Source organism: Saccopteryx bilineata, chromosome 1, assembly GCF_036850765.1.
Source record: "Saccopteryx bilineata isolate mSacBil1 chromosome 1, mSacBil1_pri_phased_curated, whole genome shotgun sequence".
Classification (NCBI taxonomy): Eukaryota; Metazoa; Chordata; class Mammalia; order Chiroptera; family Emballonuridae; genus Saccopteryx; species Saccopteryx bilineata.
In genome coordinates, this window is record NC_089490.1 from 173,852,413 (window position 1) to 173,880,408 (window position 27,996).

Here is a 27,996-nt window from a genome sequence, read left to right on the forward strand (position 1 = left end):
ACTGGCCTGGAACACTGAGGCCACCAGTTTGAAACCCTGGGCTTGCCTGGTCAAGACACCCATGGAAAGCAACTACTATGAGTTGATGCTTCCCACTTCTCCCCCACTCCTCTAAAAAAAAAGAGAATTAAAAGAGAAAAAGAATATTTCTGACCCTGGCTGGGTAACTTAGTTGGTTAGAGTGTTGTCCCAATATGCCAAGCTTGTAGGTTTTATCCCTGGTCAGGGCACATATAAGAATCAACCAATAGCCTGACCGGGCAGTGGCGCAGTGGACAGAGCGTCGGACTGGGATGTGGAAAACCCAGGTTCGAGACCCGAGGTCGCCAGCTTGAGCGAGGGCTCATCTGGTTTGAGCAAAAGCTCACCAGCTTGAGCCCAAGGTCTCTGGCTTAAGCAAGGGGTTACTCGGTCTACTGAAGGCCCACAGTCAAGGCACATATGAGAAAGCAATCAATGAACAATTAAGGTGTTGCAATGCACAACGAAAACCTAATGATTGATGCTTCTCATCTCTTCATTCTTGTCTGTCTGTCCCTCTCTCTGACTCTCTCTCTGTCTCTGTAAAAAAAAAAAAAAAAAGAATCAACCAATAAATGCATAAATAAATGGGACAATAGAAGTTTCTCTCTCTGTCTTGTCTCTTTCTCTCTGTCTGACTCCTTTCCTCTCACCCTACAATCAGTCATTAAAAAAATTTCTGAACTCAACTGAAAAAGGTAGCTAGTCATTGTGTTCTTTATTGCATTGTAAATGATGTCACATCTCTGTTCTTGAATTACTTGTTTGAGTCAAGGTGATTTTTTTTTTTGGCACATAGGAAGATGAGAGCAAATGTTTTCAGGTTTTTAGAATTGTATAGAATTTATTTATTGCTTTTTCATATAAATAGAATCTCTATTAGCATGACAAACAAACAGCTAAACATTATTCTTTGTTGAATAAGTGATTTAGGCAGTTGTAGTTATAAATGACCTTGGGGTACTACAAGGTCCCCCTCCAAACTACCTTCCCGGGGAGAGAACTCATTCTACTTGATCTTGGCCTCCTTGTTCAGCAGCAACTTTTGTGTTGAGGCATTGGCGCAAGGTCTGGGGGAGGCCCTGTCACAGTGCACGGCTGCCTCGCAGGGACAGCAGGGCTGTGTCATTAGCATAGGCTGGCAAACTGCCACCTTCAGTCATTTCACATCCAGTAATCGAGCTCCTTTTATGTGCAAGGCAGTGTAGTCAAATAAGGAGAAAGGTGGTTCCCTGAGGACATAAAGGGTTGTTAATATTTGATGGCTATGAAGAGGGGAAAGAATCTGAAGCACGGGGAAATGGAGAATTTCAGGGCACAGAGAAACCTAGATGGGTTGTTGCAATAGGACCCACATACAGCAAAGGGTTTATGGGAGATGTAGAGGGTGTGTGCAAATAATATTGAAATGGAGGTAAGCATTTTTCTAGAAATCTTCATATTCACTCAACAATGTGTCCATCATCAAGGACCTAGTGACATAGAAATAAACAGAATTGGCAAAGTCTCTGCCCTCAAAAAGCTAATGGGGGGGGGAGTCCTAAACATACGAACAAGTTAATCTCTAATGGCAGATAGTCATAAGGGATGTCGAGAAAGAAGTGAGGTGAGCGGGATACGAAGTCCTAGGTGAAAAGGGCTGGGGTAAGGGGTGAGAGGTATTGATGTTTCTTTAGGGAAGTCAGGGCAGGCCTGACAGCAGTCGGCAGTCAAAGATCAAGCCCTGCAGCCACAGGAGAGCAGAGCATTCAGGATAGACTGGAAGTGTCAGGTCAGAGGCCGAAAAACACTTGGTGTATTCAAGGAACAAGGAGGCAGTCAGTGTGGTTTAAGGAGAACTGAGCTAGGAGGAGAGGGTGGGAGAAGAAGTAAGAGAGGAAGAGGGTGAGAAGCAGGTCATGCAGAGCCTTAAACCTACTACATACTTTAGATTTTACTGTGAATGACCCGGTAGTTGATTGGAGGATTTTCAGCTAAGGAATGACATCACCAGGCATATATTAGGTCACGCTGGCTGTTGTGTTGAGATTAGACTACATGGTTTCAAGGGTAGAAACAGGAAAATAAGCAAGTATTGTGAAAATCCAAGAGAGGAATGAGGGTAGCTTTGGTTTGAATTGTGTTGGTGGAGGAAGAGATTTGAGATCAGATTCTGGATTTTCACGTGAAGGGAAAAGTGCTAAGATTTGCTGCTCTTCAACTTGGACACTAAGCATCAATGCTTCTCATCCCTGATGGTGGAGGAGTGAGGGGCAGGCTCTGTGCACAGAAAGCAGTCTTGAGCTTCCGCCAGCCAGGACTCGGGAATCTAAAACTACAATGCCGTACTCACAGTTATGAAACCACGTGCAAAATGCCCAGGCCATGAAATTGCCTGCATGATCACAGTGAGTCTTGCAGTGCCCCCTAATCCAGAGAGTCTGGGGAAGACAAGAGAAATTCTAAAGAGCCTCCTGTTACCAATCTTGAGGTCAAAGTTTGTTTCAAGAGTAGATGTTGGATACAGCGCAAGACACCGTGTTCCTCTTGTTCCAGTGTGGCGCAGGAGTTAAAATTCTTGTATAGTCTTTTGGAAGTTGTAAGGCTGGGTCCGCGTCCATGCAGGTTCCCATTAGATTCGTGCAGACAGTAAAGGAACTGTGGGGCCAAAAGATGGTGGGCTATTCCATTTAGTAGAGTCTTGAAATGGCGGACGAGCAAGCGGACAGGGAAAACTGCTTCTTTTTCTCTCTCAGGACTCACAAACAAAACAGGTGGGGAGGGGGAACCCTTTTCCAGCAAACAATAGCAAAAACAATGGTCCTTCCCAATGGTGGCAGATAGTCCACAATGCAATCTGCCGCTCTGAGGGCAAGCACCTGCAGCCTTACATAGACTACACACACATGCTGCCCTGTGCTCATGCACCAGTTAGGCAAAGTACAAGCGAGGAAGCCTAACACACTTGTTACACACCTGTTTGCCCAACAGAAATTAAGATGGCTAATTTTATTTATCAACTTGAGTGGGCCATGGGGTGGCCAGATTAAACATTATTTCTGGGTGTGTCTGTGAGGATGTTTCTGGATGAGATTAACATTTGATTCAGGGGCTCAGTAAAGTAAATTGTGCTCTTCAATGAGGAACTGTTATTGGCTGTGTGTGTGGGCCCTGTGAAATAGCCTTGGTTCAGGACCCCATTAACCATCTGGCCTCCATACCCCCCCCCACTACTATTAAGGGTATTATGAGGATGTTTTGGAAACTCCTGGTATCAGTGTTAGCTTCGATCCTGTACCTAAAAGTACAAGGAAAATGTTTCCTAGTATATGATTATTCGTGTAAATGTCCATAAACCTCTTTGGGAAAAACCGGGAGAAACAAAATGTACATCCTTTTTGTGGATTGCAGGATCCTTCTTTACGTGAGCTTGGCCTTTCTTTTAAACAATGGATTCTGTGTCCGGGAACTGGCCCAAACCTGGAAACTAGGGAAGGGACAATGATTTGTTCATTAGTACAGATGGTATCAGTCTTCTGTTCATCTGCTCTTCATCATTTAAAAAAGAATTCTTGATTATATATGTTAGTCCAAGCCCTTGTTGTCTGCCTATCTGTCTTGTCCTAGAAACACCCTGAGTTGTTAGACTTCACCACAGATACTTGCAGCTTTGAGGCTGCTGTGCTCCACCTTGCCTCGGGGGGTCGAGTGCTGCCATTTGGTCTTCCAGATCTTACCCTTCCCACTGATAGGAGGAAGTCACTCTATATCAGCATCCCTACCTTCCTCGTCTACTAAGAACAGTCACCAACGAGCTTATTGACATTGCCAGTGGCCTCCTCACTAGTGGCTTTTGTGACCCTTAGTGAAGGGAGTGTCTTCTGGGACTTCCTAGGGACCATGGTCTCCAGGTGGAGGTTTTAGGTTTTAAATAACCAGCGAGGTCACTTCCTTGAGCCTGCTGGTCTCTTTCTCAAACTCTGCCAAGGAAGTTCTGGTATTTTAACCTCAATTCATGTGAGTCTTCCCCTCGCCCCAAAGATTCCAGTAACAAAATAAGCAAAATACATATATTAAATAAAGAAAATCCCTGTAGGGTAAGGAAGATGGGGTGCTTGGTGCATATGTATGTGTGTTATTTCTGAAGGGTGATCTGGACAAGCCCATGGATTGGAGGAGGTGTGAAGACATGGAGGGACAGGTACAATGAGGGGCAATAACGAGTACAAATGCCTTGAGGCACGTGTGTGTGTGATGAGCTCAGGGAACAGCTAGATAACCGGTGTAGGAATTGGAATCATGGCTTGAATGGAGTGGAGTGGGTGGAAAGTTGAAATTAGAGCAGTTGTAAGCAAAGTGGAATGCAGGCAGCTGAATAACCAGGTCTTGGGAGCTAGTTGAAGGGCTCTGTTTTTTATTCTAAAATGAGTGATCAAGGGAGAATTCGAAGGAGAGGAGAGGGCTATGATCTGACTCACATTTTAAAAGACTCTTTTTTATGCTTTGTGATACAGATTTTCTGGGGAGCAGAGACAGAAATACAGAAGCAAGTCAGTAGGCTGCTGCAAAGTTGCAAGACGACTAAGGTGATTGTAATGGAATAGTGAAAGCAGGTCAGAGTATAGAAAAAATGGTAATAGGATTTTTGATAAATTATATGAATTATATGTGGCGTATATAATTTGACAGGTAGGAACATTTTATCCTTTTAAAAATTCATCTCTGGTGTGCTCTACCTCCCAGGATCACATCCGTGCCTTTCCTTCCCCCTTTTCCCCCACAGGTGGGCATCTCCTGAATTCTAAGGGACCCCACGAGGCTTGCCACCAGGGGAGCAGTGGGTAGTGGCAGCTGGTCCCGGGCTCACCCCCTGAGCCTGTCTCCAAGGCTCCCTCCACTCTGACTTTCCTGTGAGCTGACACAGCCCCGCACCGGTCCACTTCTTTCACTGGGACTTTCATTTCCCCACGAGCCCGGGCAGCCCCGCCCAGGCCCTCCTGTTGCTTCTTCTACCCCAAGCCCTTCCTTGTTCGATTGTCCCCAGCTTTAATAAATGTACTTTCAAAGGAAAAAAATTATTTGCTAATTCATATTTCTTCTACTGCTGTATCATGATTTTTACCAGTAGGGAAGAGAACTTTTTTTAGAGGTAATCAATTACAGATAGGTTTGCTAAAACTAAAGGCATCTCCTTAGATTATTGGTAGCTCACATTCACAGTTAAGCAAGCAAGCGTGGTGTTGGTCACAGTGAGAGCTACACAACAAGAAGCCATCCCTGGTTCAGATGAGCTGGATCATTCACGATAATGAAGATATACGCTCACGATCGCGGTGTATATCATAATATATTTGGAGAGAAGATTTTGTGTAATATATATAGCAGCTATGGAAAAGACACATGTGCATACACACACACACACACGCACACGCACACGCACATGCACGCACACACTAAGTGATTTTCCCAGGCCCTAAGCACAGTAAGAATTCAGAAATAAGATAAAATTAATCCGGGTTAAAGTGAGTCATAGAAAGCTTTCACCAGGGAAGTGTAGGCCTGATGTGAATGAATGAACAATAATAAACTAAATATGAATGAAATTTTCTTGAAACAAACATTTGTGTAGAAGGCACTAGTTTTACAGTTGATCAGTTTGAGTTTGCAGACAGTTTGAAAATTAAATAAGTGGGAGAAAATGCACTTTAGCACAAAATGTTATGTACAATTTAAGGAGTTCCTAGATATTCTGAAGCTGGAGGCCACGGAACCTGGTTGCAAACCGCTCAGAGTGCTTTTCAAGCCCTTTGGCCTGGCCATCAAAGAGCAGTTGTGTTTTCATATCCCCTTTCTCCTGAAATGTTTCAACAGAATTTGCCAGAAACCTTACCAAAATTAGAACATCATGGCTCCAACAGAAAGTTACTAACTAGATTGACCCGGTGCCCGGAGAGTGAAAAGCAGGTCTTATGTGCCCGTTTCTGAGCAGTAAAGAAGGGAAAACACGCTGTGGTGTTTCTAAACACTCAGTCATGTCCCCAGTGCAGAATGAATGGCATACAGATGCTGTTGAACGCATTGTTATCCATGCAGAGATGCAGTTTTTCAGTAAAATATGTTTACCTGTGAATGGAGACGAGCAGAGACATTTGAGGCAAGTTACAGAAAGATCCATCAGCTAACAATTTTAAGGAATAAGCTAAAAAATAAAACTCAGCTTTTCTGTGCACTAGCAATCACGAGAGATACCAGCCTACGGACTGTGAGGGCAAACAGTCATGGGCTTATTTTTATTTTTTGCTAGTAAATTACATATTGCCTGTGAGCTATTTATTTATTTACAGGCTCATTAAAATGCACCCTTTGTAGAGCTCTCTGGGCACAGGTACAAAGTAATAATACCTTGGTGAGCTGTGTGCTCCGGAAACCCTGTGAGCAAGTAGATTCAGGTGCATTGACAGAGTCGAACTGGTAGCTGTAAGTGAATTGCGGTCTGACCTCCACGGGTGCAAATGTCGCTGTGGCAAAGCACTTCGTGAGCAGAGTGAGAGGAACAGCCATGATCTCTTTCAGAATAGCAGTCCTGGGGACAGACAGTCCTTTTTTCTCTCTGATTTCTGGGTTGAAAACTGTGTTGCACACTTCAGGGAGATGGCTTGAGTTTTCTGTAGTATTTACATTATACTTTTGCATGGCACCCTGCATAGGTATCCATATGGCAACCAGGTGAAATGGGTTGGAGCCAAGACAAAGTGGCAGATGGCACCAATTTGACTAAGACCTTAGAAACAAGAAAAAAGAAGTACAGAGGCCGTGCCAACGTTTGCCCTGGCATATAGCATGGCTAAAAGGTATGGTTCCAAGAATCAGGCAGGTTTACGGTCTGGTTTGGGCTCTGCCACTTGCTGCTAGTTACTCACTTGCATTAACTTCTTGACTATTCATAATTTTATTTCAAAAATGGAGATAGTACTATTTTATTCCTTAGATTGTCTTAAGGATAAAACAGACAATTCATATATAAAGGTCTTAGCAGATTGCATAACACGTAGCGTGCTCTCAATATATGTGTGTTTTCTTGTCGATTGGACGTTGGACTTCCCTCTGAACTGGGGACCCTGCAGATGGTCTCTCCCAAGGTTCTCTCCTTTTCTGGCATGGTGAAGGCAGCTTGGGACTTTACTGTCTGGGCTGCATGTCATTCTTCCTGCTGTGACAGGCAAGAGAAGATCCCTGTATTCACCTCCAGGGCTTCATGAAGGCAGGCGTGTTTCCAGCCTCATCTCCCAATTTGCAGCTTGGACCAACTTTTCCCATGAAAATGGCATATTAACATTTGGCACAGAGTTTTAAGACTTAGTTTCTACATATGAATAAACTTAGAAAATCATTATTATGCTGTCTATGCTGGGTAGGAACCTGCTTCTTTTCATTTAAAAATCGATTCTTTTCATTTAAAAACTGATTGTGAGCATTTTCCAATATAATGAAATATTCCTTCAGCATAATTTAAAATGGGTTGTCCTATTGTATTCTTTTCCTTGAAAATGGAGACATCTTTATTTTATAGTATATGATAAACGGTCCCTCTACTCACTCTTCAAAATTAATTATACTTAAAAATTTAACTTTATATCTTTCAAGATGCTTCTGCAAATATAAACTATAATATATATTTTACATAAATGTAGTTACACTATACATTTTAATCCATAGCCTGCATTTTTAACTCAACAATATATTGTGGACATAGTTTTATTTCAATATAAAGTCTGTCTTTAAAAAAGAGGTAAATAAAGCAAAAAAAAAAAAAAAAAAGAAAAAGAAAAAGAAAAGAGGTAAATAGTACTTTGTTAGTGGATGTATTACTATTTACTCAATCTCTTATCACTGGATACTTTGATTGTTTAAAGCAGTGGTAGTCAACCTGGTCCCTACTGCCCACTAGTGGGCGTTCCAGCTTTCATGGTGGGCAGTAGTGGAGCAACCAAAGTATAAATAAAAAGATAGATTTAACTATAGTAAGTTGTTTTATAAAGATTTATTCTGCCAAACTTAGTGAAAATCAACATAAAGTACTTGGTAAGTAATTATTATTATATGCTTTAACTTGCTGTAACTCTGCTTTATAAATTTTATAAAGTAAAGTTACTTCCCTATTTTATAAACCACCATTACTGTGGAACCAGTGGGCAGTTAGAAAATTTTACTACTAACAGAGATACAAAAGTGGACGGTAGGTATAAAAAGGTTGACTACCCCTGGTTTAAAGTGTCAGGATACAACATTCAATGAATATCTTTATATAGCATATTTGTACACTCATATTCTTATTTCCTTAAAATAAATAATGAGAAATGGAATTTCAGAATCAAATTGTACGCACATTTGGAGTGTTGGTACAAATAGCCCTCCAGAAATGCTGAATATTTTACATTCTCTTTCAAAATGCATGAGCTGTCCCATTTCCTCATAGCTTTGCCAAAATTAGATGAGTGTGTTCATTTTTTATTTTTAATTTCTTGCTAAATTAAAATATCTTTGTAAGCTGTCCTAAATCCTTACTGGAACTCAATAGTATATAAATCAGTGCCAAATATTTGGCAAAATAATGCAACTGATTAATTCTTCTGCACCGAATCTCCTCTTTCTACCACAGCCCTGTTATTCCCACAGGAAAATATTTTCTATGTTTCGACCACTGACAAAAATATCAGGCTTGTAAACTTTTCAGATATGATGGCTGAATTTCTCAATAAATATTTATTCTATATCTGTAATCCGTTATCAGACAATTTATGAACTTGGTTTCCATTAAATGTGTTGTAACTCATTTTCACACTTTAAGAGAAGTAAGAAATTGTCTCAGGGGGTTCACTTTCAAGGACTTGACTAAAGACTTTTGGAAAACTTGAAGGCCCAATTATTCCTTTTAGACATGCTATGTAAGATACATTTATTTGGTCTGCTACTATATTTATCTTGAGACCTCATTATCTGGGAATGTACCATGGCTCTGTGGCTTGAAGTCCTGAGGGAAATATTTTCACCCACCATAATAACAGCCCCTTAGTTTTGAAAGTGGATTGTGAATCACAAATTTATACCCTGTACTTCGCTTTGTGAAAAGATAGTGCATAGATAAAATGAAAAAAAAAAAAAAAAAGGGACGTGGATGAAACAGCCCTTGTCCTCGTTTCCAGCATGCTAAGAGTCTGTGTGAGGTTGTGACCGCTGTACTGAAGATTGACATGTTTAAATTATGGGAAACTCCATTCATTAGGGAGCATTTTAATAATTCTGACTATCAGATGAGTGCAGGCTGAATATGAAAATGCTCTACAAGTGTCTGCAGAAGATATCATTTGATGACATACACGTGTCAGCACTCAATTAAAGGGTTACTCCAGTCATTACAAAATGTGAACCGTAACACTCAGCAGGTCCCTGAGAACATGCTAGTTAAAGTGTTTTTTCTTCTTCCCTCCCACCTTCCCTCTTTCTCTCTCTCTCTTTTTCCTTTCTTCCTTCTTGGGAGTAAATTCCTATGTTGGTTATGGCATGATATTGAAACATTTTTTTTAATCCTTTCACATTTTGGAAGAGTGATAAGAAAATTGCCCTCCCCCACAGCTGATAGTTGGATAATCTTGAATATAATGGCCAAAAACTTTAGAAGAAATTAAAGGAGGTAAAAGAAACTATGCTGACATCATACAATGATGTCAGCATATAAAATACATTTAATGGTTGAGGATTTATGGGTTGAAAAACAATGTAATTACTAGCAGGCTGTCTTTTAGATAAAAATGAGGGAACACTATAAAGAGAAAAAGGCCTGGTGGGTGTAAGGGGAATATATAGAGGAATAAATAAATCATTGAGTGGAAGAATGAGTGAAAAGAAGTTGGAGGAAAATATTAAAACTGATAGTTTTTAGAAAGAAGCTTTGGTGAGGGTAAGGACCATTGCCGTGACAATGTGTTCCCCAGAAGACTAATCTCTTCTTTAACATGATAGTAGAGATGGTTGATCTCTTATTCATTTTATGTATTTATGTATTTATTTATTTATTTGAGAGAGAGAAAAAAAGAGAGAGAGAGACAGACAGACAGACAGGAAGGGAGAGAGATGAGAAGCATCAGTTCATAGTTGTGGCACCTTATTTGTTCATTGATTGCTTTTTCATATGTGCCTTGATGGTGGGGGCGGGCTCCAGCCCAGCTGGTGACACCTTGCTCAAGCCAGCGACATTGTGCACAAGCCAGTAAGACCATGCTCAAGCTGAATGAACCCATTCTCAATCTAGCAACCTTGGGGTTTTGAACCTGGGTCCTCCCTCAGCATCCCAGGTTGACGCCCTATCCACTGCGCCACCACCTGGTCACGTAAATTTTATTTTATTGATTTTCAGAGAGCAAGAAAGGGGAGGGAAGAGAGAAAGACAGAACATTGATTTGTTCCTATGTGTCCTGACTGGAGATTGAACTGGCAACCTCTGAACTTCAGGATGATGCCCCAACAACCAAGCTATCTGGCCTGGGTTCATTCATTTTTTTTCTTCTTAAAATGGTGTTTGCTAATTCAACACTTTTACTTCCTTCGAAATAAACCTTCACTAATCAATCAAACAAATACAAATCCACCAAGTCAAACTCAAGAACACCCATAGAATCTGGCAAATAGGCACAAAGTAGTTTATATATGAGTTGCTTTCTGACCTACATCACCCAAGCCTTTCTGCTTCTCTTAGAGGTGACAACCAGTTCAGTTCTGCCAGGCAGAGCACTGTAAGCTGTGGGGCTTTGTGAACAGCTGTGGAAAATGGCTAAGACAGTGATTCTTAAAATCTGTTTGGAAGATTAAATAGGGATTTCATGCAATATTTCAAGCATTTGTAAGCAATTTCTATTTGGATGGTTTTCAACCTTTTTTTTCTACCTTATGATAATTCAGTTGCTCTGGACAGAATCTCAGGTCTGAACAAAAAATGTGTTTCAGGACTGTTTCTTAACTCATAGACTACAACCCACACCTGCATTTTGTCCCTTTCCACTTTATTCTAGTTCAGAGGCATCTTGCCTGAAGAAGTACTTTATCATTCCTTTCCTTTGGAATCCCACTGCTGGAATGTTTGTGGGAGGATGTGCAGAGTGGGGATAATGGCTGGTATTTTCCACGAGGAGTACAAATTTAAGACTCCTTACCTAGAACTGTATAATACTTTGAGATATATTGTTACATCAGTTGTCAGGACCAATGGGGTTATCTTTCTGATTGATGTCGACTCTGAAGACATCTCAGGTAGGCTAAAAGATCAGTAGGTAATGATTTGACCTCCCTTCAGGATGAATTTTCCTGCCAGTGAGTTCACAGGCCTGGTAAAATCCTGTGTGGAGATTCACACCCAAGTCTGATTGTATTTAGACTTCCTAGTTTGCCACTTAGATCACGGTTTTGTCTATGCCATCTTGATAACTACAGAAGACTAAATTGTTTTTTATGGCGACCAAGAGTCAGTAAAATTTGGTTAGAATATATCATTTTAATGTCCCTAAGGAAACCAAGAATTTCAGCCTCATGAGTTCAGGTCACAGAGCAGAAAATAGTGCAGCAAAAAGCCATTTGGATACAGGCAAATGTCTGAGCATCTGGTGAAAAGAAAAGTCAGTAAATACATATATATGAAGGATATGAATATCTCTTGGCACTATTTTTTCTAGTGCTGGTAATTTTTTGCTCCATGGAGTGATTTTTTTAATTATTATTTTTCATGCATAGTCAAGTATTTTTTTTTTTTTTGCTTTTCCATATGTATTTCCTAGTCGCACTGCTGTTAATCATCTTTTGAACAGACTGCGCACATTTCTGACTTTTGCTTTTGAGACGGCCATTTTCTTCATATTTAAGTCCTCTGTTTCTTTTTGCTTCCCTGAAAAATCTCCAAATTTCACAGCTCTTATTTCAAGATCCTCTATTTTGCCTACCCCACCCTCCTTAGTTCTCTTATATCTAAAGGAATCTCTACCACTTACTTGGTATTTATATTATGTTGTTTTATACACACAAATCTTTTTTATGTTTAAGTGATTTTAAACATATAGAAAAATAACAAGAGTAGTATAAACTCCTGTATATCTTTCACATGAAACCACCAAATGTTACATTTTGCCACATTTTTTTTCTTCTCGCATATACACATATACATATATTATTATAATTATTTTTAGAACCATTTGAGATTAAGTTGCAGCCATGTTGTATGTCTGAATCTAAGATCTTCATACAATATCAGGGTGGTTAACTCTTTCATGGACTGACATGAAATTTCCGGCAGACTAGTGGTTGAAAACCATTGAAGTATTGGGTAAAAGGAATTGAGATAAATTGGGCTGTAGTGTGAGGCTTTAAGTTTATTGAGCTAAAATTTAGTACTGTATGTGTTTACTGTTTATTAAAGCTATTGGTGTCAGAACTTAAAAATTCCTCTAGTGTCTTATTTTTTGTCTCCCGGTTTTTAAGTTTTTCTGGAGAAAGCTTTTTAAATAAGGTTTGAGGTTTGTAGTAATTTTAGTGGCAATTCCCTGTTACTAAACGGGAGTCTGATTGATGTTGGTAGTAAGGTGTGGGGGTAGAGGAAGCATTTGATAGTCTTTGATTAGATCTGTCTTCTAAAAAAAACAATTACCTGATTGTGGTAAGAACACCTAGCATGAGATGTACTTTATTAACATTTTTTTTAGACTATAATATAATATTGTTAACTATAGGTACTATGTTGTACAGCAGATCTCTAGAACTAATTCATCTTGCATAACTGAAATTCTGTGTTTATTGATTACACTTTCTCATTTCCCCTCTCCCCTGGCCACTACCATTTCACATTCTAAATCTTGGAGTTTGACTATTTTGGATACCTCATATAAGTAGAATCATGCAATATTGATCTTTCTGTGACAGGCATATTTCACTTAGCATAATGTCATCAAGGTTCATCTATGTTCTTATAGGTGGCAAATTTTCTCCTTATAAAGGCTAAATACTATTCCCATATGTATATATGTATATGACATCCCTATACTGTATTCATTAATCTATTCATATACCTTTTAGGTTAAATTGCAGCTATTGTGGATAATGCTGCAATGAACAAAGAATGATAATAAATCTTTGAGGTCCTGATTTCAATTATTTTGGATAAATACCAAGTGGAACCTGACTAGGCGGTGGTGCAGTGAATAGAGCATAGAACTGGGATGCAGAGGACCCAGGTTCGAAACTCCAAGGTAGCTGGCTTGAGCGCAAGCTCATCTGGCTTGAACATGGGCTCATCAGCTTGAACGTGGAGTCTCTGGCTTGAGCATGGGATCATAGCATGACCCCATGGTCACTGGCTTGAGCCCAAAGGTCACTGTCTTGAAGCCCTAGGTTGCTGGCTTGAGTCCAAGGTTGCTGGCTTGAGCAAGGGGTCACTTGCTCTGCTGTAGCCTCCCCCCCCCCCCCCCCCCCCCCCGTCAAGGCACATATGAGAAAGCAACCAATGAACAATTAAGGAGCCACAATGAAGAATTGATGCTTCTCATCTTTCCCTTCCTGTCTGTCTGTTTTTATCTGTCCCTCTCTCTATCTCTCTGTCACAATAATAATAATAATAAAAATACCAAGTGGGATTGCTGAATCATATGGTTGTTTTTAAGTTTTTGAGGCACCTTTATCTGTTTCCATAATGGCTGTATCAATTACATCCTCACCAACAGTGTGCCAGGGTTCTGATTTCTTTAGTTCCTCCCTTGTTTTTTATTAAAGAAATTTTTTTGATAACAGCCATTCTATTTGTTCTATATGAACTTTAGGATAGTTTGTTCTATTTCTGTGAAAAATGTCATTGGAATTTTGGTTGGGATTGCATTGAATCTGTATATAGTTTTGAGTAGCGTAGACATTTTAACAATATTAATTATTCCAATCTATGAACATAAGAAGTCTTTTCACTTGTTTGTATCTTTCAAAATTTTTTCATCAATATTTTGTAGTTTTAGGTGTACAAGTTTTTCACCTCCTTAATTAGTTTATTTCTAACTACTTTATTCTTTTTGGAGATATTGAAAATGTAATTGATTCCCTAATTTCATTTTCAGATAGTTCATTGTGTGAAAAATCAGATAGTGATTTTAGTATGTTGATCTTATATCTTGCAATGTTGTTAGTTCTAACAGTTTGTGTTATGGAGTTCTTTTTTCTTTTTAATTTTTATCAATTGAGAGGCACGGAGGTGGAATGACGGATTTCCGCATGCACTCCAACTGGGATCCACCTGGCAACCCCCTTCTGGGGCTGATGTTCTGCCCATCTGTGGCTGCTGCTCTGTAGCTTGGCCTGAGACAAGGCCATGGAGCTACCCTCAGCACCTGGGCCAAGTTGCTCATTCGAGCCATGGCTGTGAGAGGTGAAGGAGGAGCGGCATGGAGAAGCAGATGGTCCTCGGCACCCTGACTGGGAATGGGACCCGAGACTTCCACACACCTAGCCGATGCTCTGCCACTGATCCAAAGGGCATTTATGGAGTCTTCATGGTTTTCTATGCATAAGATTGGGTTGTCTGAAAAGAGACAATTTGATTTTTTTTTTTATTTTATGATTTGGATACTATTTGTTTCTATTTCTTGACTGATTGCTCTGGCTAAAAATTCTAGTACTATGTGGAGTTGAAGTTCACATAAGAATGGGTATATTTGCATTGTTCCTGATCTTTCAGGAAAAGCTTTTAGTATTTCATGTTTGAGTATAATGTTAACTGTGGGCTTTTCATAGACAATTTTTATTATGTTAAGGTTATTTCATTTTACTAGTTTGTTGAGATAATTTATTATGCAAAGATGTTGAATTTTGTCAAACGCATTTTCTGCATTTATTGAGAACAATTTGTAATTTTTATTTTTTATTCTGTTAATGTGTTCTATCACATTAATTAGTTTTGGATGTTAAACTACCCTTCTGCCTTAGGAAATAATCCTCCTTCATTGTGGTGTATGCTATGCCTTTGAATTTGGTTAGCTAGTATTTTGTTGAAGATTTTTACGTCTATTTGTATCATAGATATTGGCCTGTAGTTTTCATTTCCTGTGATAATTTTGTCTGAATTTGGTATAAAACTGTATGAATTTAGAAGTATTTCCTCCTCTTCAAGTTTTGGGAAGATTGTGAAAAGGACTGATATCAGTTCTTCTTTAAATGTTTGGTTGAATTCACCAGTAAAGTCATTTGGTTGATTCAGCTGTCTACGGGCAGCTATTTGGTGCAGCTGTCTATGGGGAATAGGTTCTAAAGTCCCAGTGGCTTCTGAAACTGGAAATAGTACCAAACTACACACACACACACACACACACACACACACACACACACACACACACACTATGGTTTTTTCCTGTATGTATTTTTAAGTTTTTGAGGCACCTTCATCTGTTTTCATAATGGCTGTATCAATTACATCCTCACCAACAGTGTGCCAGGATTCTGATTTTTTTAGTTCCTCCCTTGTTTTTTATTAAAGAATTTTTTTTGATAACAGCCATTCTATTTGTTCTATATGAACTTTAGGATAGTTTGTTCTATTTCTGTGAAAAATGTCATTGGAATTTTGGTTGGGATTGCATTGAATCTGTATATAGTTTTGAGTGATAAAGTTTAATTTATAATTTATAAATTAAACACAGTAAGAGATTAAACAGTAACTAATTATAAATAGAACAATTATCACAATATATGGTAATAAAAATTATGTGACTGTTGTCTCCCTTTATTGTACTTTCTTCACTCTTCTTGCGATGGTGTGAGATGGCATGTGGTGAGATAAAGAGAGGTGAATGATGTAGGTGTTGGGATGTGGCTATTGATCTTCAGACAATAGGGCTAACTTGACTATAAGCACCGTGATACTTTGACAGTTGACTTGATAACCAAGATGGTTACTAGTAACTAGACAGTGGGTAACTTGTACAATACGGACATACTGTCCAAAGGGATTTTTTCATATGCTGGGTGGAATGGAGCAGGATGGAATGAGATTTCATCACACTCTTCAGAATGGCTCACAACCTACAATTTATGAATGTTTTATTTCTGGAATTTTCTTTTTAATATTTTCAGATTGCACTTGACCATCGGTAACTGAAACCACGGAAAAGAAAACCATAGAGAAGGTGGTGATGAGGGATTACTGTACTTAGATCATACTATACTTTGGAGACAAAAGTAAAGTTCATTAGTTCCGGGAGATGAGAATTCTTTTTCTTTCCACTTATCCAGAGTTGAATATCAGTGCATTGCCATTGTGAAGAGTCGAAAGAAAGCCATTGTACCAATATGTTTTTGGTTATAAAACGTTCAAATCTATTTTAGTACTACTTTTGACAATTTTAGCTGTTTTAAATGATGCATTTTAAATCCCCTTTTATTCAACATTTTTGAGAGACAGTTTGTTTCAATCACAATTTTTCTACTTATTCTTTTTAAATGTTATTTTTATTTATTTTTTCACACTGTAAGAGAAAGCTTATTAAGAAAGTCACAGAGGCACAAGAAGTGAGATTTAGGAAAAATGGGCTTAGGAAGCAAATTACAGAGGCAAAGGGAGGGTCCTTGGAGCTTAGGGGAAAGAGAGAGACAAGGAAAATGCACCTGGGGGAGGAGGCACAGGTGTGCTCCAGAGAGAGAGCCGTCTATTTATTCTTTTTCTAAACCTCTATGTATACACGCATGTGGTTACATCTAACATCTAAGGAAAACCACTTCTATACGCAAGACTATTTCTCTAAAGGCATTCCTGACCATCTCAAGTTATATTCATAATGGTTGTTCAAAGTGACACATGGCTGCACTTCTTTGAAGTATAGAATTACACTCAGCTGCCTTCATGCTGTGCAATCTAAAATAATTACTGTCAACGTCCAACTTCTACCTTTTAAGGCCCAGAGGCTAGCAGAGACATCATGAGGGAAATAAATTAAGTGTGCAACCTTGTTCAAAGCCTCTCTTCCTCTTCTTTTTTCTAAAGAGTTAGTATAAGACAACTATTATTTATACATAAAAAAGCTCCAGCATTTTATCTCAAACTTGACCCTATAAAATATTCTGGAATTGAAATGTGTTTGAAGACAACATCTAGAGTCTTCTTAGTAATTCAGAATTATTTGACATTATCTTCTGCCTCTTATATACATATTTGAAACATGTTTGCCCGTATCATTAGATATAAAAGGTGAACTTTTAAAATATATAACCATAAACTATAATTACATATCTGTCTAACCTGTATAAATATGTAAAGTAGATGATTTAATGCTAAATTCTTACATTCAATTTCTCATTTTCAAGTGTATTTGGCATGTGGAAAAAGCTATGATGATCATATATTCTACTAATATTTGAAACTTGTTAGAGAAAAATTTGAAGAAAATTCAAGTTAATCTTGATACTTTGTTGACATTAAATATCTTTAGAATATACATAGAATATTCTGAATAAATGTACTGCAAACATTTTGATTTTTTTGACTGCACATTTTCAAATTATTTCTAAATAACAGTCTTTGAAACACATTATTTAAACTAAAATTTATTATGAGTAGGTAGAAAACATACCACTTCTCAAAAAGTTGAGTTAGTAGCAATATATTTAAAATCAGTATTAATTTGTTTGGATTTTATTAATTTAGATTTATGATAAGAACATAGCCTCGTCTGAAGTTTACTGTTACATTATGAGTGGAGCAGGATATGCGATATGGTGAAAAAATAAGCAACTATACACAATAAATAATATTGCAAAAGGAATCTTTACTTTTTCTTGGAAAAAATGTAAACTCCTTTAACTACTGTATTAGAAATACTCTTTTACAAACAACTTAATTACATGTAAACTTGGATAGACCACACTTTAAAATCTAATTCAAATGATTTTTTTATCTTTAATATGACTTATAATAGACAAGATTAGTTTAATTTTGCACCTGAAAAAATTAAAACTATACTATATATATATATATATATATATATATATATATATATATATATAAAATTCAAGTTATTAACAACTCTGGAACAACCTTCCCCCTTCTTTTCAATTAATAAAAATTTTTTTTAAAAAAATTTTTTTTTTTTTCTTTTTTCTTAGTTTTATTCTGAAGCTAGAAACGGGGAGAGACAGTCAGACAGACTCCCGCATGCGCCGGACCGGGATCCACCCGGCACGCCCACCAGGGGCGACGCTCTGCCCACCAGGGGGCGATGCTCTGCCCCTCTGGGGGGTCGCTCTGCCGCGACCAGAGCCACTCTAGCGCCTGGGGCAGAGGCCAAGGAGCCATCCCCAGCGCCCGGGCCATCCTTGCTCCAATGGAGCCCTGGCTGCGGGAGGGGAAGAGAGAGACAGAGAGGAAGGAGGGGGTGGGGGTGGAGAAGCAGATGGGCGCTTCTCCTATGTGCCCTGGCCGGGAATCGAACCCGGGTCCCCCGCACGCCAGGCCGACGCTCTACCGCTGAGCCAACCGGCCAGGGCCAATTAATAAAAATTTTTAAAAATAGTAATTTTTATTTTTATTTAAAAAAATTTTTTTTTTTTTGTATTTTTCTGAAGCTAGAAATGGGGAGAGACAGTCAGACAGACTCCCGCATGCGCCCGACCGGGATCCACCCGGCACGCCCACCAGGGGCGATGCTCTGCCCACCAGGGGGCGATGCTCTGCCCCTCCAGGGCATCGCTCTGTTGCGACCAGAGCCACTCCAGCGCCCGGGCCATCCTCGCTCCAATGGAGCCCCAGCTGCAGGAGGGGAAAAGAGAGACAGAGAGGAAGGAGGGGGGCGGTGGAGAAGCAAATGGGCGCCTCTCCCATGTACCCTGGCCGGGACTCGAACCCGGGTCCCCCAAACGCCAGGCCGACGCTCCACCGCTGAGCCAACCGTCCAGGGCCTAAAAATTTTTTTTAACTGTTGTTTTTTACAGACAGACAATGGATATACATGCATTGATACATATTGGAATATAAAAAAAGACACACAAAAAAAGAAAATTGTAAGCCTTTGAGAAACATTGTTAATACCAGGATGTATTATTACCTTTTAGCCTTTTCTATGCATATTTGCATTTATGATATATACAGAGGAAAATATATTTTACATATTATAAAACCAGAATCATATTGTTTATCCAGTTTGAATACAAACAATGAATGATTAAAGATTCTTTGGAAACATCATTTTTATTGATTGCATAACATTCCACCGCATAACCATTCCATAAGTTTCTATTTTTGTGATTTTTACTATTTAGTATATTTCAGACATTTTTGTTATTTTTATTTTAAAAATCATGCCTGACCTGTGGTGGCGCAGTGGATAAAGCGTTGACCTGAAAATGCTGAGGTTGCCGGTTCGAAACCCTGGGCTTGCCTGGTCAAGGCACATATGGGAGTTGATGCTTCCAGCTCCTCCCCACCTTCTCTCTCTGTCTCTCTCTCCTCTCTCTCTCCATCTCTGTCTCTCTCTCTCTCCCTTTCTCTCTCCTCTCTAAAATGAACAAATAAAATTAAAAAAAATTTTAAAAAAATCACACTGATATGAACAACTTCACAAAAAAATCTTCATCTGTATCTTAAATTATTTCATTAAGAGATATTTTTAGAAATGTATTTACTGGTTAGAGTATCAATATATATTTTTGTGTGTGTATTTTTCTGAAGTTGGAAATGGGGAGGCAGTCAGACAGACTCCTGCATGCACCCAACCGGGATCCACTCGGCATGCCCACCAGGGGGCGATGCTCTGCCTATCTGGGGCATCACTCTGTTGCAACCAGAGCCATTCTAGCGCCTGAGGCAGAGGCCACAGAGCCGTCCTCAGCGCCCGGGCCAACTTTGCTCCAATGGAGCCTTGGCTGTGGGAGGGGAAGAGAGAGACAGAGAGGAAGGAGAGAGGGAGGGGTGGAGAAGCAGATGGGCACTTTTCCTGTGTGCCCTGGCCGGGAATCAAACCCAGGATTCCTGCACACCAGGCCGACGCTCTGCCACTGAGCCAACTGGCCAGGGCCTAGAGTATCAATATTTTAAAGTTGCCTGACCAGGCGGTGGCACAGTGGATAGAGCGTCGAACTGGGATGCAGAGGACCCAGGTTCGAGACCCGGAGGTCGCCAGCTTGAGCGCGGGTTCATCTTGTTTGAGGAAAAGCTCACCAGCTTGGACCCAAGGTCACTGGCTCGAGCAAGGGGTTACTCAGTCTGCTGAAGGCTGCAGTCAAGGCACATATGAGAAAGCAATCAATGAACAACTAAGGTGTTGCAACACACAACAAAAAACTAATGATTGATGTTTCTCATCTCTCCATTCCTGTCTGTCTGTCCCTGTCTATCCCTCTCTCTGACTCTCTCTCTGTCTCTGTAAGAAAAAAAAATTAAAGCTATTACTACATGTTACAAAACTTCTTAGACAATTTGCAGTAGAGTGGACTGCCAATTTCATCATACAGATCAACATTGAACGTTATTATTTGTAAAACACTGTTAATTTGATAAAGAATGGTAGCATATTTTAATTTCCCTTTCCTGGTTTGTTATGAAGTTGAATTTCTCACAGTAGCAACTCACAGTGATAATTAAAAGGACATTTAAATCATGTCGAGTTAAAGCACATGGAATGAATAGTTAAAAGATCAGTGCACTCATAGAAATCATGTACCTGGATGTCACCCCTCATCCGGACCAGCTCGGTGACCTTTTATGTCATTTCTCTCTTTCTATAGTTTGCACATCTGTCAAGAACAAATTAGATTTGCTCTCTTGTCTTGTAAGAATGTACAAGAGATCAAATGAAGTTATGGATGTTTGTTATAACACGATGACTCACCGCACATCTGAGTTTGGATCCAAACACTAATGCTTAATAGCATTATTATACTCTTAGCTTGAGTTTTCTCTTACTTGAAATGGGGGTAACAATAGTGTCTATCTAAAATGAATTGAGTGAGGCAATATTTATAGTGCTCATAGGGGGCTTGACACTAATTAACATCCAGTAAATGTAAATTATTAGTAGTAGTATGTGAAAATAATGAAAATATAAAGCACTTCATTAGTGCAAGATTTTATTTATCATTCAGATAATTCAGTTATCCAATTTACTTAGGGGTTTTGTTTTTTTTCCCTGACTTTTTGGCATTGCTTTATGTAATATTGGAATGCTTTCATTAATAAAATTTTTTTGAAAATAGTCATATATATAGAAATCATAACATCAAAAGTACATTTGCTTGAAATGCATAATATCATCAGAATAATAGTTATACTGAGTGTGCCCGATCATGTTTTCCTTTTCTTCTCTAAAAATATGTCGTTAATTTTTAAAAGGAAGTTGATGAAAACTCTCTCTTTTGACTAAACATTAATTAGGGGCTCTTCTGAGTCCTCTTTTTAACTGGCTCTTGGCTTCTGTCTTTGGCTATTTAGACCAGTTTTAGCAAGAATCCTGCTGGGTCATTTTATGGAAAGTTTCCCACCCTTGACAATCTGATCAAATCCCTTATTCTCCTCCCTTGATGTTCCTCCTATCATCCTTGACTGACTTCAGCAAAGATCCTGTGGAGTTGTTTTAGCCCTTGACATAGTCCCCTTATTTCTGATGTTTCCTCCTAGTAATAACTTTGCATTCATTGACTTCCATCCTGCTCTTTAGAATAACTCTCCGCTTGTCTCTGCTGAACTGAGTTTAACCTCTCCTCTTTACTCCTGGTTGTAGCCCACCTTGAATAAAGCCTGCCTGACCCTCTTCAACAAATGCCTGAATAATTATTCCTTCCAGTTTACAATCATGAACAATGTTAACTGGGCACACGCACAAAAAACTGAACCAAAACAAATTTGAATTGCTGAAGTCATTACTCACAGAGATCAGTAACACTGAGCAACAGTAGAAAAAATTTGCATTTTATTTATGGGCTGGGCAGCGGTTCTTTCAAAGGCCAAGTAGAAACAACCATGTGATTGATCTTTGTCCTCAAGTTCTAAAGACAAGAACACAAATGATTGCTATTAACATAGCCATAGGGAGGAAGGAAGAAAGAAACTGATGTTGAGTTTCCAAAATTGCTCTGTCTGCACTGATATTTTGGAAAGCAAGAAAAAAATTGGCAAGGACAGTACAGATCTGCATTTCCCCCCTACAGAATTCCTCTCTTATTTTCATTTGGCCCCAAGGTTTTGGAGAGATCTATACGGATACATTGCAGGGAAGGAAATAAGATAGGAAGATGTGCCCTGGCGGAGCTGCTTGGAATAGTGAATAGTTTTTGACAGAGCTTGATGCAGAGGCAAGGTAACTAACTCTCCAAGGGGAGAATTGCTACTTAGTTTGAAGCCCAGGGGGGAAAAGAAAGGAAATGAAAGCAGGAAGGAGAACCAGTGGAGGGTGTACTCCTCCTACCTCTCAGGTTCACAAACAGGCCCGGTGAGTAGAGAATCCAGGACCTCAGAAAGAACACCTGACTGCCATGAAAACGGTTTTCCACCCCGTCATCACTTCAGCAGAGGGCAATGGGGATGCCCCTGCTTCTGTTTGAAATCAGAATCCATCCTTTAGGGTAATATTTGCTTTCTTTCCTGTAATATTTGATGGTTGCTCTGCTGACATGAATACACAATGGTTACTAAAATATTCACTGCAAAGGGCTGGTTTGAAACAGTCTCATATACTGCTCCTCTTTTACTCATCTGGATTAACCTTTCTCCAGCGATCACAGCATTGTAAAAAGCCTTTAGCATTAAATAAAAAACAACAGTGTGCAGGTTTAAATGATTGCTTCAGGTGGTTTTTTTTTTTTTTTTTTTTTTCTGGCCCAATGCGTGACTTGTTTTATTTAGCAGTTTGTGCATCACCCTGCTGTTTAACAAATCATGCACAGCTGAAAGCTTTGAGGGTACTCCCCCCCACCCCCCTTAAATGAGATCCATGAAGAAATCCCCACCCCTCCAATTTTCCACCATAAAGGTCAAGACTGGAATCATGACCAAATTTGGAAGGTCAGTGTTCGAATGTTAGTGCTTTCGCCTATATAGTGCCAAGAAAACGCAGAGGGCAGCTGTACGGAGAGAGGCAAAATTAAGTCAAGATTGGTTAAAAAAAACTTATGTATTAATGCAACATTGTGGCTGGGAATTTAAACTCATAAAAGTCAAGAAAGTCAAAATTACGGCCCTCCCAGCTATTGTTATTCGTTCCTTGCACACAAGATAGTATTTTATGTACTATATTTGCTGTTATATTTATGCCATTATATAGAATATGCCAAGTTACAGTTACTAAGGGAAGCATAACTTTTCATTTCCAACTTCCCTGCACATGAATTCTTCAGCACAATTAGCATCAGCATTCCTTTGTTTTTCCCTCATTCTTAAAAAAATAAAATGAGATGACCATGTATTCTCCCTGTTTTAATGTTCACTGTCCCTTGGGACTTATATTTGTGTGTCAAGTTGCAGGTACACAGAAAATTTCCTTTGTTTGGGATATAAGCTTTTTGCAGTTTGCTGAAGATTTCTCAAAATCCAGTGATTCTTTATGCAAGAGGCAGATAGTTACTTGGTGGAGTTCTCCGGGGTCTTGAGGTTCTATCCTTCTACTGTCCATAGCTTTGTATACATGTTATTTACCTATCGCAGCAGATACTCTAAGATTTAAAAATCAGAAGATCAAATAAACATCAGAGTGCAGGTCTGTGCAATTTCTCAGGAGCAACAGATTTAAGAGAAAATAACCAGTTTTTACTAGATCAGATGTCCTATTTTCACAAGAGAATGTGCTTCAAAATGCTTGGTACAGATAACCTGAGTAATCGGCCTTAATCAAACTGGGTAGCTGATAGGTGCTTAGACACAAAGGATATGTTCAATGTCACTTGCAAGCTCCATTTATTTAGTATGCTGTCGCTGGTCGCAGAAGGAATTTGAGAGTCAGATGGATATGGATCTCATACTTCCTAATGGGTCACTTGGGGCAAGTGATTTAACCTCACTGCATCCTCATCTCCTAACTTCTTAAACTGGTAATAATTTTACCTCCTCATATAACTGTGTAAGGATGAAGTGAGTAATTTATGCAAATCATTTACCACATGACAGGTTCTCATAAATGTAAAGCAAAGTGATTAGAAGCAAAGTTACTGAAGCCTGTCAGCCTCGGTTTGAATTCAGGCAACGCCACTCAACTTTGTGACCACAGGCAAGTTACTGTATCTCCCCATGTATAAGACACACCTATTTTAAAAAAATTTGGAGTCTAAAAACTGGGTGCTGTCTTATACAATAGTTGTAGATTTCTTTTACTTGCATTTCCCGTTATTTTGCGCGGATGAGGAGTTGTATGAATTTTATGATGAATAAAACTTGAGTTTAATAACTTTAGGTAATACATTCTTTTTCAAATTTCAGGCCCCAAGATTAAAGATGCATCTTATACTTGGGAGCGTCTTATATCTGGGGAAATACAGTAGTTCTCTTGTTTTTCACTTTTCTTATCTGTAAAAATAGGGATAATCATAATTGTTACATGTGTAGTTCTTGAGAAAATTAAATGAGTTACTTCATGTAGATTGCTTAGGACAGTGCCTGGCATATAGTCAGCACCTGTATCTGTCACCTACTAATACCATCGTTCCCTTCTGTGCTTGTTCCTAGCCAGAAAGCTGAGAAGCAATCCTGATGCCTCCTTCTAGGCGTGTGGTGTCCTCATTCTTCACAATCAAAACTAACTGGAGAGCTTTCTCCCTTGTTAAATATTTTGCAGATTTCCCAAATTCCCCAGTTTGTTTTCCAACATCCAAAATGTCCCCCTACGATAAATAATTCTCTTTCAACTTATTTCTAATATCTGATAAAACTGACGGGTCCTTACCTCCAACAAAAGTTCTAAACAAGTCAAATTTTGTCTGGTTGGTCCGTAAAGCCAGCTTAGGTACAGTGCCACTCGTCACCATTATTGCGCTTTTTAATTCATATTTTTCTTTCTATGTTATTCAGAAATTATTAAATTTATTAGGATCCACTTGTTATTTAACCTATTTAAGTCATGACTTTGTATAAACTATTCTCAAACTAAAGAGCCTGAATTCTACATACGTTATATTGATTGTTCAATGACATTGTTACCGTCCTTAGAAATCATATTTATATAGATCTATTTTCTTTATTACATTTATTACAACTTGTAAGTAACTTTTTTTTTGGCTTTTGGCTTTACAACTTACTTTTTGTTTTAAGCACATTTTCTTTACTTTGCAGATTTATCTCTCTTAGCACTCGCTTTCCTTTAGGCCTCAAACATGCAAATTGTTCACTCCCGCATACTTATGGAACACTTGGATTTTCTTTAAGAAAATAGACCTGATAGCTAAGAAATTGTTTATTCCCTTTCATTTGCTATATTATTGAATAAATATTTACTGAATACTTACATTATGTCAGGAACTGAGGGTAATTTAGAACATGTTTAAGCCTTAGGATATAGCAGCAAAAACAAAGCTCCTAACCCTGGCATGATACCTTTAGAATGTCTCTATTAGTCTTTCCAGTAGAACTGTAATATGAGCTAAATATGTTATTAAAAAGTTTTTGAAGCCATATCAAAATGTAAAAGAGAAACAGGTGAAATTAATTTTCATAATATAATATATCATAACATATTTTACTTAACCCAACACGTTGAAAATTTTATTATTTCAGCATCTCATTTGTATAAATCTTATTGATGAAATATTTTACATTCTTTTTTGCATGCTAACTTTTTAATTTTTCAGCCTTGCTGACATATAATTGACAATAAACTTGTAAGATGTTTAAAATATAAAACAAGGTGGTTTTGTATATTTAAACATTGTGAAAGGATTCCTTCCATCAAGTTAGTGAACACATCCATCACCTCATTTATCTACCCTTTTTTCCTTTTGGTGTGTGTTAGGCAAATAAGTTTGTAAAATTTGTATTTTTTGAGTTTGCTCACTTTTATTGTTATAAAACGGCACTGGACAGCCATGTGTGTGCTTGCCCTTAGAGCAGTGCAGTTGATTGCAAATTGCAGGTTACCTTCCTGCTTAGGAGGGGCCATTGTTTTGCTAATGTTTGCTGGGAGAGAGATTTTGACTGCCCCCAGCCTGTTTTGGAAAGAAGAAGGAGAAGAGGTAGAAAGAAGCCATGTTTGTGCAGAGAGAGAAGGAGAAGAGAGAGATGCCATGTTTGCAGAGGAGAGCAGAAGGAGCAGAGAGAATGCGGAGTGCTGAAGAATAAGCCATGTTTGCAGAATGAGAAAGTATACAGATGGGGTACCAGAGCTGAGGGGCTTTGGGAGCCCTACTGAGACTGGTGAGGCTTTTGATTCTAGGATTCTTGGAGAAGATTCTCTGAGTTGTGGAACCAGAGAATACATAAGGGCTTTCTGAGCCCAGAATGCCCTATGCGTTTGCTCATAGGCCAGTGTGAGACTTTAATAAAGGAATGGCCCACCATCTTCTGGCTCTACTATTTCTTTACCGTCTGTCCAAATTTAATGAGAACCTGTATGTGAATTGCCACGGCCATGGTAGCCACTGACCATACAGTGTGAAAGCATATGAAGTCTTTAAATTCTAATGTGTTTTTACATTTACAGCACATCTGAATTCAGATTAGCCACATTTCTATTGCTCAATAGACACATGGCTGTTGGCTACCACATTAACAGTTATGGGCTCCTTTTAGACAGGAGGCTCATATCAAATACTGTAACACAATGTGGGAATAAATAGCACCTATGCAATATGGGAAACATTTCCCTCTGCCCTCAGTAAAATGGTTTTGGGTATTTCCCTTAAATCAGTACATTCTGGTGTTCCCAACATCGCAATGAGTACTTATAAAATTGCTTAAATCAATGGGTTTTGGTAAAGATGTTATAATTAATAAATTATAAAAGCCATTGATATTTTTGAGGATTGATACTTTGTTACCCCTGATGAATATTTTATGCTGGATTTTTTTTTTTTTTTATGTTTTTTTTTTTTTTTTGGTTTTTTTTTTTTTTTTTTTAAGATTTGTGGGTTTGTTTTTTTTTTAAGATTTTATTTATTCATTATAGAGAGGGGAGAGAGAGAAAGAGAGAGAGGGAAGGGGGGAGGAGCAGGAAGCATCAACTCCCATATGTGCCCTGACCAGGCAAGCCCAGGGTTTTGAACTGGCAACCTCAGCGTTTCCAGGTTGACGCTTTATCCACTGCACCACCACAGGTCAGGCTATGCTGGATTTTTAAAAATGACTGGGGGTTACATTTTAGGGTTAGCATAAATTAAATTGGAAGTAAATTCCTGGAGTCTAAGTTGAGATGGCACTTTTTGTTTCTTCCTTAAAGAAAGTAATAGAGGAGCACACAGAATCAAAGATAAAGTATACAGAGGCAGGAGACATTTGCAGTGAAAGATGTTTCATCTTCAAGACACTCACTTTTTCAACTAATCCAAAGAAGCTCTGAAATTCACCTATAAAAGCCAGACAGTAATGGCTTGAGCAGAGCTGTATAGGAGCCCCGGAGGTGTTTTCAGAATGCTGCTTAGAATATTACTGTATATTTCAAGGTGAATCCTAGTTCTCATAGAAATTGAGAAGTGTGCACTATAAGCCAAGCACTTGAAAATCTAAAAAAGTGACAAAAAAAAAAAAAAGGAAATGAAGGATTTGAAAACAAAACAAAACAAAAACCAGTGACCTTGAGGAAGGACAAGATAATGTGCACTAAAACAAAGTACACAGCCTGACCTGTGGTGGTGCAGTGGATAAAGCATCAACCTGGAATGCTGAAGTTGCGGGTTTGAAACCCTGGGCTTGCCCGGTCAAGGCACATACAAGAAACAAGTTGAGCCTGACCTGTGATGGCACAGTGGATAATGTGTGGACCTGGAAATGCTGAGGTCGCTGGTTCGAAACCCTGGGCTTGC